This window comes from Pristis pectinata, chromosome 5 (genome assembly GCF_009764475.1).
Source record: "Pristis pectinata isolate sPriPec2 chromosome 5, sPriPec2.1.pri, whole genome shotgun sequence".
Classification (NCBI taxonomy): Eukaryota; Metazoa; Chordata; class Chondrichthyes; order Rhinopristiformes; family Pristidae; genus Pristis; species Pristis pectinata.
The window spans coordinates 52,782,373-52,795,074 of NC_067409.1; positions in this window are offsets into that span (position 1 = coordinate 52,782,373).

The window sequence follows — 12,702 nt, forward strand, 5'->3', positions numbered from 1 at the left end:
CCTACTTCTTACCTGACTACCATTTCAGAATACCAAATGCTGATATAAAGGAGTGATCAAGAATCATGCAGAGAGGGACATCAGTGAGCTAGGCATGGGTAATTCAAGATTTACATAATATTTAAATACTTTTCTAGGCATTTCCTTAGCTGTGAATTTCCACCAAAGGTTCCAGCCAAATTTCTTATATTATGTCCATCTCTGCTGTAGAGATTGATTCCATTCACTTTCTTTCAGCTTCTTTATGTGTGAGTTTTCGCTATTGAACTGTAGCAGGCAATATATTTGTGTCTGAAATTCTCCACAAAAAACATTCATCCAGATGCAGTTTCTGCAGTGATTGTCAGACGGGTATCAGGGTGGGAATTCAAGTTGAATTTCCCCATTTCCACCTGTCATCACTCCCTTTTGTTCTTGGACTGACATTGGCAAAGAGTGGCTGGAGATCTTCTTGGTCTGTATTCCTAAGCAATCTGGCAAGCTAATTGGCTGAAGTATGAAGATTGCAATTAGCCACAATGTTATATTTTGTGTGTAGAAGCACATAGGCAGGAAGGAGCATGATTTCTAGGTTTTAGATCCCGGTGAAGTCACAGTAACTTGGGCGGAGACACCTGCCCAATCAGATAGATATTCAGTCAGTAATAGAAACTGAAACAGTTCTAATAAAACATTGCCTGCAATCATAAAGAACAGGTGTAGTAGTGAATAGTCTAGGAGATTGTCTTTGCAATTAATATATTTTTGTAGATCCAAGAAACCAGCTACAGACACAGATTTTGAAACTTTCCCCTTACTTTCTTCTAACTTCTGGATAATAATCGGGAAAGGGAACATTGGCTGCTTTATCTCTCCATAGCTCAGCATCCATCTACCTTCAAAACTCCACAGTAATCCTCCCTAATCATCCCCTCCAATATGTGCTGGGTGCTAGTATTAGTTGAAGCCCTAAATGTTTTTAGAAAGGTAGCTCCCGTCTTGTTGCAGGGTTTCAGTGACTTCAAGTTAGTGCAATGTGGAGCCAAATTTAAAACACATGGTTTAAAGAGAGACTTACCTTTTCAGTATAGTATTTTGTTGATTGGTTTTGTGTAATTTGACACCAGTCTCTGACTCAGCTCAAACCGAAACTTTGAATGTGGTTATGCCCTGCACCCACTTGGGTTCACACCCACTCAGGATGTTGGCTGATGAGGCAATGGACAAATATTGCACAAGTCTCATTGAACATGGGCGATATGGGTTTAGTGAAGCATACAGTCAACGTTACAAGATTTGAAGATAATTGGCCAAAGAACTTGGAGAAAATGATGACATTTCCTTTTAAAGTGATGTGTTGTTATAATCTAGAATACACTAGCTGAGGTTGTGCAGGAAGCAGATGCTATAATAATTTCCAAAGGGGAACTTGATTTATCGCTGAAATGGAAATGAAGAAGAAAAAGGGAATGACACCAAAGGGAGGGGTCCTGTAAGGCACTGGCCCTGATCTGAATGGTCTCATTCCCTGGTGTAAAATTATCACTTGTATTTATATAGCACTTCATCACATCCTCACAACGTCCCAGCTTTTGTTTTTGTTTTTGGGGGGATCTGGACAACACTGTCAAGACTAGCATTCATGGCCCATCCCTAATTGTATGGTGAGCTGCCTTCTTGAACTACTACAGAGCCTCCGGTGATGTTGAGGAGTGGGTTTCAGCCAACCAATTATTAATGAAATAGCCCATTAATGATTAACATGTCGTCACTATTCCATGCAAAAATGCAGCAGCCAACTTATATTAGGAAGATGCTGCAGTTAGCAAATAAAATAAGTGAAATAAAAATAAAATGATGGAAAGATTCAGCAAGTTAGGCAACATCTACAGAAAAAGAAATGGAGTGAACATTTCCGGTCGAAGACCCTTCTTCAGAACAGAGAAAGAGAGAAAGCAAGTTAATTTTAAGTTGCAGAGAGGGTGGGGGAGCAATTGATAGTTTAATGGGAATATTTCTGATAGATTGGGGCCAGGGATGTGGTGGGGATAATCTATAGATGAAGGCATCCATTTGAGAGGTTAAATGAGGACAAAGAGAGAACATGGAAAGAAAGGAAAGCAAAAGCACTTAAAGAGGGCGGTTAGAGGAAGAGAAAACCCAAGCAAAAGAGCGTTAGAGTTGCACAATACAGAGCTGTAGGAAACGCCCAGCAAAACAGGCCTTGCAAACAGAGAGAGAAAAACTAACCAATATTACCGATGGATGACTTAACAGAACTGGTCAGTTATGATAGAAACAGAAAACAAGTTATCTGAGTTCTAGAGTTACACATTGGGTCTGGAAGGCTGCAACTTCTCCAGACAGAAGATGAGGAGCTGTTCCTCAAGCTTATGTTGGTCATCATTATAACACTACAGGAGGCAGATGAAAGGCCATCACCAGTACCCTGTTTCTCTTTCCATAGCCACTGCCTGACTCCATGGGTACTTCCAACATTTCTAATTTTATTATGGGCAGTGGAATTTTGAATTTACTGAGAACTCTGGAGTCCACTTGGAAAAATCGAGTGCAGAGATAACAAAGGCATGGGTGAAAGTTTTGGCAGTATGTGAGCTAAGGCAGGGTGCAGTCAAAAGATGTAACACAGATGCAATAAGGCATTCGTAGTGATGGTGCAGATATAGGGTCAAACATTATATCATGGTTATAAATAGCTGGTTCAGTTCCACGTAGTGACCTAGGAGAGGGCTGGAATCGATGGTCAGGGAATGGATTTTATGGCAGCAATCAAAGTTGATGGTTTTAATCTTCCCAGCGTTCATCTAGAGGAAATTACTGCTCATCAGATAAACCTCTGATAATGTGGAAGAGGTGGAGATGTCGGGATTGTGTGTGGTAAAGTTGAGTTACACCAGAGCACATGTGGAAACTGACCCTGAGCTTCTGGAAAACGTTACTGAGGGGCAGTGTGACTGAGAAATGAGAGGGAGCCAAGTACTGATTCATGGTTACAGCACGACTAACAGTGCAGTCGTGGGAAGATATGCTGTAGCTGGTGTCTCTCGGGTTGTGACTGGATAGAAAAGAATGGAACCAGGCGAGTGTGATCCCATCCAGCTGGATAAGCTGGAGTTTGAGAGGGAGCTGGACGCTGGCCAACACTGTGAGCATTTGAATCATTGACTTAAAAGTAACAAAGATAAGTGTAAGGGTTAATGCAGAAATGTGCAGGTAAAATCAGAGGCGAAAGCTATTGTGAACAGGTAACCAGTCAATACTGTGGATGTATGAACCTGTTCTTAAAAAGAAATAAAAAGATGGACATTGAGTAACAAATGTGCAGTATTTTGGAGGAATTATTACTGCCAGGCCTCATAATCAAAAAAACTACTGTCATTTACAGTTTCTTGTACTGTTGAGTATGAAATCCTTTGGCACTTCAATAACAGTGTGATAGGCGGATGGTGAATGATTTACTGCTGAAATATGTTCAAATGCTATTGGGCTTTTGGAAACATTGCTTGCAAGCCAGAAATATTAGTCTGTGGAGAAACAAAAAATGAAGAATTGATGGAGTAGGTTATTAGTAAAAAGGATTTTATTGTTATTTTCAAAATGCAACTGCTTAGAGTAATGGCTTAGAAATTTCATCTGTGGGAGATTTTATCTTGAAATCTCTCCTCGCTCTGAATTTACAGTTTATTTTCTTTAGTTTGACTAATACTTGCACACACTTCTCTGACAGATAGGGAGAGACCTATGGGAGCCCTTCAATGGGTAACCAACTGTTTGATGTTTTCCTCATTCCTAGGAGAAGGACATGAGGCATACTATTTGGGTGGACTATGTGTAATACCCAGAGAACTGGGAAATGAGGAAATTTGGGAGAAGCCTGGGATTTTATCCTGGTTGACAGATAAATGACCCGTGAAGTCACAGGATAAGAAACAGCATAGAATAGACACACCTCCAAAAGTCCCAGTTTTGATGAAAGGTGATGGAACAATAACTATTTCTCTCTCCACAGATGCTACCTGACCTGCTGAGTATTTCCAGCAGTTTCTCCTTTTACAGCAAAATATGGCACTCAAAACCATTGTAGGAAGGGTACAAAGATTTAAACTAATAAAAGACATTTAAATTAAGGCTGTGAAATCTTTCTTCATGCAAGCAATGGTCAACAGATGGAATGGTCAATTTCTGGACTGGATGTCAGTAGAAATCAAATTAATATTGCTTTTAGAGCACCTAAAAGTGCTTTTCAGTAACTTGTTTTATTTTTGAATTGTTCTCACTGTGTAAGTAAATGTGAGCAGCAGAAGTAAAGGCCCTCGAATCATGTGATAAATGGCTGGATATTGTGAAATAGACTGGATGAACTAATGGGCTGAATAATCAGTGCTGTGTACACCATCTCAGGATCTTGTAAAGCCAAACCCTGCACCATATAAAAAAGATACTGGTTTAAAAATATTTTCATTAAATTTACTGGCAAAGTTAAGTTTTACTTAACAAAGAATGACTTCATTTTTTTTTGTTATTTCTACACTTCCTGGAAATTGGGTCTTGCAGCAATTGATATCGTTATCATCTGCAAATCTTAACTCTGTATTGTTTTCCAAACTGTCCTTCACCCATCAACCTTATATCCTTAGAGTTTCTTAAAGCTGTATAGGTTCTTTGTGCCTTAATTAACTTGCAATTCTTGTGTGGTCTCACCCTACCCACCCTTACTGACCTCCTCCAGCTACAATACATTCACATTTAAACTGATACTGAGAAATTTTCTTCATGCAAGGAACAGTCAGTGTATGAAGTGGGCTTCCATGCTGATCAAGAATGTACGAAGAAATAACGTTCCTCTTTCACCAGATTATCCCATGACCTTTCCTCCTTCCATTTTTCTGTTGCTATCTTGCTCTGTGGAACTCCCTCTGCAAACTCATTGCCAAAAGCTTCCTAGGGATTCTTCATTCAATTGCTTCCATCTGTAACTTTTCTGGTTACTCTTTTCCCTCTTGCTCACAATTCATTGGATTTTCCTCTGCCCTGTTAAACGCATTGAGGTATCTGTTTATGTATATAGTGACTATTTTGTCTCTTAAGCGGTCCCTTGGGGTTGAGAATGACTCCAGTTCTATGGGGTCCTGAGGAGGCTGATAGAGGTCAATGTGGGAATCATAGACTCCACCACAGGTGAGGCAGGAAGTGCCTGACAGGGTGGGTAGGTAGTTTGGGAGGTGGTGTGTTCCTGTTGCTTTTGTCACTGGGCTTCTGTGTGCTGTCCTAAATGCTCCTTTACCACTTTGAGCTGTTGTGGTCCAGGGATTGCAATGAGTCAATGGGAATGTTTCATTTTTTATGAAGATTTTGAAAATGGCCTTGAAATATTTCCTCCGTCCTCCTGGTCACCTCTTGCTGTGACGGGGCTTAGATTAGAGTGTTTGTTTTGGACATTTGATATTAGGTGTGCAAATGAACATGGCTGTCCATTGGTGTCAGCAGAAAGGATTGATCCTGGGTATGTTGGCTTGGGAGAGACCTCTGGTTCACTTATCCTTCCAGTGGATGTGGAGGTTTTCGTGGAGGCTACAATAGTAATGTTTCTCCATTGCCTAGAGGTGCTTCTTGTAGGCAGCCCAAGTCTCAGAAGTATAAAGAAGATTAGGAGATCATTGCAACCTAGTGGACCACAAGTTTTTTATTGGGTTTGTATTTTGATCTTTGAACACTCTTTTCCTCAGACGTCACAAAGGTGTGCAAACTCATTGAAAGTGGTGCTGTATTCCATTATCGATGTCTGCTTTTGCAGAGAGGTAACTCCTGAGATATGGGAAATGATCCATATTTTCCACGTTTTCCAGGGTCCTGTCATAGACCCATTTGTCAGAGTCCAATGTCTTGCAGTGGGGCATGTCGGTAGATGGGTGAGTGGAATATTAGCTCCACCTAGTGGTTTCTCCATGAACATCAACATCTTTGCACGTAATTTCCTTGTGTCATATCACCAAATCTCTCGGAAATATCACAGAAGTTCTTCACATATATAATTAATCACTTTGAAATGTAGTAACCTTGTTGTATGAGTAACTATCTATGTCAGTAATATTCTGTACAACAAGCTTTCACAAAGACTAGTGGGATGCCTGATCTGTTTTAAGATGTATTAGTTGAGAAAGGATTCCAGGGTCTTTCTCACCAGTGTTAGGGGATCTTCAATGATGAAAAATCCTGAGAAACTATGCAGGGCAGAAATGTGACCATTATATTTCATGCAACGATTATCAAACTTCCAAGATACTTCCTTGATAGTAAATCATTTGGGGACCAAGATCCAGGCAGCAATCTTAATAAATTTAATAAGCGAGAGGCACGAGAGTATACAGAAGGTAGGTCTCGGGACTTGTGTGATTTTCATTGAGCAGGACCCTAAAAGAGGCTCATTTGCAAATTGTTGGTTAATAAACTGATTGGCTAATTAGCTAATTGGCAGTAGCCAATAAAAAGAAGTTCGGGTCAAGCAGAGTGGCTATTTTGGAGTGGGCCAGTGAGTCTTTGGTGTGAGGAGGTTGAGTAAGAGAGCAGAGGCTAAGGTCTTTTTCTCTCTTATTGCACAGTTAGAACAGTGGGGAATGGCAGTCAGGGATTGGTGTGCTCCTCTTGATGTGGGTAGTCAGGGAGACCTCCAGTGTCCTGATGACTACACCTGCAAGAAGTGCATCTGGCTGCATCTCCTTACAGACCATGTTAGGGAACTAGAGCTGTAGCTGGATGAACTCTGGATCATTTGGGAGGCTGACAGGATGGTAGAGAGGACTTGCAGGGAGGCAGTCACACCTAGGTTGCAGGATGCAGGTAGCTGGGTGACCATCAGGAGAGGGGAAGGGAATAGGCAGTCAGTGTAGGGTACCCCTGTGGCTGTTCCCCTCAATAACAAGTATACTACTTTGGATACTGTTAGAAGAGTTGACCTACCAAGGGAAAGCCACAGCAGCCAGGTCTCTGGCACTGAGTCTCCCTCTGTCCCTCAGAAGGGAAGGGGGAGAAGAGGAGAGCAATAGTGATAGGGGATTCATTGGTTAGGGGAACAGACACTGGATTTTGTGGGTGAGAATGAGACTCCTGGATGCCCTCCCAGGTGCCAGGGTCAGATGTCTCGGATTGAGTCCACAGCATTCTTAAGGGGGTGGGTGAGCAGCCAGAAGTTGTGATACACATTGGTATCAATGACATTGATAGGAAAAGGGATCAGGTCCTGAAGAGGGAATATAGGGAGTTGGGAAGGAAGCTAAAAAGCAGGACATCAAGGGTCGTAATCTCTCAATTGCTGCATGTGCCACATGACAGTGAGGGTAAGAATAGGAAGATATGGCAGACAAATGTGTGGCTGAAAAGTTGGGGCAGGGTTTCAGACTTGAGTCATTAGGATCCCATCTGGGGATAGTATGACCTGTACAAAAGGGATGCGTTACACCCGAACTTGAAAGGGATCAATGTCCTCGTGGGCAGGTTTGCTAGAGCTGTTGCGGAGGGTTTAAACTAGGTTGGCAAGGGGATGGGAACCAGAGTGTTAGGTCAGATGATGGAGCAGTTGGTATGAAGGTAGATGCAATGTGCAGAGAGACTGTGTGGAAGGACAGGCAGTGGATAGGGCATAAATGCAGTCAGTTGGATGGGTTGAAATGTGTTTACTTTAATGTGAGAAGTTCTAAGAATAAGGGTGATGAAGTTAGAGCCTGGATCAGTACATGGAATTACGATGTTGTGGCCATTACAGAGACTTGGCTGTTGCAAGGGCAGGATTGACTGCTTGATGTTCTGGGGTTTAGATGTTTCAAAGGGGATAGGGAGGGAGGTAAGAGGTGGGGGAGTGGCATTGCTAATTAGGGATAGTATCACAACTGCAGAAAGGGAGGATGTCATGGAGGGATCCTGTACTGAGTCAGTGTGGGTGAAATTCAGAAACAGGAAGGGAGTGATCACTCTATTGGGAGTTTTCTATAGGCCCCCCAATAGCAACCGAGACAGAGGAGCAGATAAGTAGGCAGATTTTGGAAAGGTGCAAAAATAACAGGGTTGTTGTCATGAGTGACTTCAACTTCTGTTATATTGATTGGCACCTCCTTAGTACTAAAGGTTTATATGGGCCAGATTTTGTTAGGTGTCCAGGAAGGAATCCTGACAGTATGTGGACAGGCCAACCAGAGGAGAGGCCATACTGGATCTAGTTCTAGGCAATGAACCTGGTTGGCTGACAGACTTCTCGGTGAGTGAGCATTTCAGAGATAGTGACCACAACTCCCTGACCTTTAGCATAGCCATGGACAAGCATAGTAACAGACTCTATGGAAAAGTATTTAATTGGAGGAGGGCTAATTATGATGGTATTAGGCAGGAACTTGGGAGCGTAAATTGAGAACAGATGTTCTCAGGGAAATGCACAGCAGAAATGTAGAGGTTGTTTAGGGATCATCTGCATGGGGTTCTGGATAGGTTTGTCCTACTGAGACATGGAAAGGGTGGTAGGGTGAAGGCACCATGGCTGACAAGAGGTGGAACATTTAGTCAGAGGAAGAAGGAAGCATATTTAAGGTTTAGGAAGCAAAAAATCAGACAGGGCTCTTGAAAGTTATAAGATAGCCAGGAAGGAGCTTAAGATGGGACTTGGGAGAGCTAGAAGGGGATATGAGAAGGCCTTGGCAAGTAGGATTAAGGAAAACCCCAAGGCTTTCTACATGTAAGTGAAGAACAGGAGGATGAATAGGGTGAGGGTAGGACCACTCAAGGAACATATGCCTGGAGGTGGAGGAGGTCCTTAATGAATATTTTGCTTCAGCGTTCACCAGGGAATGGGACTTGGGTGAATGTGAGGTCAGTGTAGAATAAGCAAATGTGCTGGAGGATGTTGAGGTTAAGACAGAGATAGTATTGGAGCTTTTGAAAATCATTAGGATAGATGAGTACCTGGGACCAGATGGGATATACCCCAGGTTACTATGGGAAGTGAGAAAAGAGATTGCTGGAGTGTTGATGATGATCTTTGTGTCCTTCCTGGCCACAGGAGTGGTACCAGAATATTGGAGGATGGCAAATATTGTTCCCTTGTTCAAGAAAGGTAATAGGGATAATCCTGGGAATTATAGACCAATGAGTCTTACATCAGTGGTGGGAAAACTATTGGAGAGGATTCTTACAGACAGGATTTATGAATATTTGGAGAAGTATAGTCTTATTAAGGATGGTCAGCATGGCTCTGTGAGGGGCAGGTCGTGTTTCACAAGCCTAATTGAGTTTTTTGAGGAGGTGACAAAACAAATTGATGAAGGTAGTGTGGTGGATGTGGTGTATATGGATTTTAGGTGTTTGACAAGGTTCTCCATAGTAGGCTCATCCAAAAAGTCATGAGGCATGGGATCCATGGACAATTGGCTGCGTGGATTTGGAATTGGTTTGCCCACAGAAGGCAGAGGGTGGTAGTAGATGGAGCATATTCTGCCTGGAGGTCGGTGATTAGTGGTGTTTTGCAGCGATCTGTTCTGGGACCCCTACTCTTTGTGATTTTTATAAATGACTTGGATGAGGAAGTGGAAGGGTGGGTTAGTATGTTTGCAGATGACATGAAGGTTGGTGGTGTTGTGGATAGTGTAGAAGGTTGTTGTAGGTTACAACAGGATATAGACAGGATGCTGAGCTGGGCGGAGAAGTGGCAGATGGAGTTCAATCCAGAGAAGTGTGAAGTGATACACTTTGGAATATTGAACTTGAAGGCAGAGTACAAGGTTAATGGCCGGATTCTGAGCAGTGTGGAGGAACAGAGGGATCTTGGGGTCCAAGTCCATAGATCCCTCAAAGTTGCCATGCAAGTTGATAGGATGGTTAAGAAGGCATATAGTATGCTGGCCTTCATTAGTCAGGGGATTATGTTCAAGAGCTGTGAGGTAATCTTGCAGCTCTACAAAACTCTGGTTAGACAACACTTGGAGTATTGTGTTCAGTTCTGGTTGCCTCCTTAAGAGGGTGCAGAGGAGATTTACCAGGATGCTGCCTGGATTGCAGAACATATCTCATGAGGGAAGGTTGAGCAAGCTAGGGCTTTTCTCTTTGAAGTGTAGGAGGATGAGAGGTGACTTGATAGAGGTGTACAAGATTATGAGGGGGGGGCATAGATCAGGTGGACAGCCAGCACTTTTTTCCCCAGGGTGGCAATGGCCAATACCAGAGGACATTCCTTTAAGTTGAATGGAGGAAAGTTTAGGGGAGATGTCAGAGGTTGATTTTTTTTACAGTGGTGGGTGCCTGGAATGCACCACTGCTGGTGGTGGTGGTAGCAGCTGATACAATAGGGACATTTAAAAGACTTAGGCACAGGGATGTAAGAAAAATGGAGGGTTATGGGCAGTGTAGGAGGGAAGGGTTAGATTGATCGTGGAGTAGGTTTATATAGATTGGCACAACATTGTGGTTTGAAGGGCCCGTACTGTGCTGTACTGTTCTATGTATGTTTGATGTTCTAAATAAAGCTCTTCCATCTTTCAACAGAGTTTTACTGTACCAAAAAATTAGGTATTCTGTAGTTGATTTTGTCTGAACTAAATTGGTCATTTTAATTTCTTCTGTTGGAAAACAGCTGTATCTTCTGAAAACTGATTAACAAGGAACAATGGATTAAAAAAAATCCATAGCATTTTCAATCACCTCTTTGGATGAAAAGAAAAACAGAAAATTTGGGAAAATATTCATTTTAACTTTTAGCCTCTTAGTTTTCCTTCAGGTTTAATGTCCAACTCTGCTGGGTTGATGTTACTAATCATAAAACACCTTTTATATCAGTGATCAAACAGGTCTGAGTCCCTATAAGTTCACCCTACAACTGTTTTCACCATTGGGTTTTTCCTAAAAGACCTCAGATGTGCAATTCCCATTTGAAAGAGAGGGTGTTGCAAGGGGTCTTTTGCTTTCTGGTGGACACGTTGCTTTCTCCTGGATGCCTAACTCAGTCCAAAGATCTGTCAGCAATACAAACAGTGAAAGCCAAAGCATAGCTGCAATGAAAATCTCCATTTCTGCTCCAGATTTAGTGTAATGTCAGCAGCAACCTCATACATGCCAGATAATTCGGCATCAAAGATTTCTGCAATATCTCTGAATTATGGCTTGTAATCCTTTGTAAAATAAAATCTAATCTCACAATACATAAAAGGTCACACTAGCACACTTACCTGTGCAGTTGGTCATGAATCTATTCTTGCTCCTTTCTATTTCTCAGATATACATTGTCCCTCAGCACCAACATGTGGAAACCTCAAGCTTTACAAATAAGTTGTGAACAGTTAGCTGCACCTCACTATAAGCTTCCTTAACACTTCGACTGACTTTAAATGTTCCCACCATCTACCCAATACTGAGCAGAAATTTCTTCCAACTAAATATTGTTTTCAGTCCTGCCACAAATTCTGTTAGAATACAAGGAACAGGAGCAATAGTTGACCCATCGCCCCCTGGAGCCTGATCTGCCATTCGATAAGTTCATGGCTGTTTCAATCTTGGCCTCAAAACCACTTTCTATTGACTGCACTCCCAGGGACAGAAGCCATCAAAGAGAGTTATCAGGGCGTGAGGAAAGAGTTAATTGTGGCACTGACTACCATTTCTTCCATTGTCAGGACAGGAACCAAGTGCCTTTAAAAGTTCAATGATCTTACAAGGGGCCATCTTAATTCACCTGTTGGGATCTATAGGTCAGCCTCAGTGATTGAAGTAACTCTTCTTTGTTGTCTTGGGAGACATAGAAGTCTCTGATATGAAGCCACTGCAAATGCACATTGATTAATAGCTGGAGGACATTGCCATTGTCCTTTAAATTGTGGCAAACTTTTAATTCCTGGAGTTACCATTTCCCACCCCAGTCTGAGCAGTCTGCTCAATCTTTCCACAGTTGTTGCTCCAGGTTACTCATCCAATAGCCGAATGAGCTAACCCTCAATTGTGAAAGAATTGGCAGTGCACATCAGTGATAAGCTGAACTCTTGCCCCTCCGTATCAACAGCTGGCACACTTAAATGCTTTGACAATGGTGCAAAAGATGCAAAGCTACAGAATGATTTCCCATTGCAAATAATCCTGAGTCAATAATAAAGGGTACCCTTTGTGACTTCTTATAGGAAACATAATCAGTTTCTGTGATGAACCAGAGGAAGTTGGTTGGCAAGCTGCGAACCCTCATTTACCAACCGTCCTTGGGTACTGTGTTAGAATCTCTATCCACCACGTTCCATTCTAACCACCTATGCATTCACTGAAGTACAAGCTCAGAGCTGATTAAAAGTAGAATTCATGCTCTATATTAAATTATATAAACACTTTAGACACATCAGATTATATTTGAGCATTATTTCAAACCTCCAGCACACTAATGAGGCTTTTGACCGCATTATATATTTCTCCTGAGAGGCTGAGGATTTTTTAGGTGTTATAAGGCAAATATTCAGTAGATATTACGGATACTTTTCATTTCTGTATAATTAATAATATCTGGGTTGAAGCATGGTATTTGGATGGAGTTCTACATAAATTGTAATCTAGTGTCACACAGGAATGGAAGGAATCATGCACATGTTGTAGCTTTGGGCTAGTGATTTAATGTTTCATATAATCTAGGATAAGTAAAGATAATTTCTCTGTAATGTTTCCATTTATTTTTAAACCTTTTGAAACCAAAAT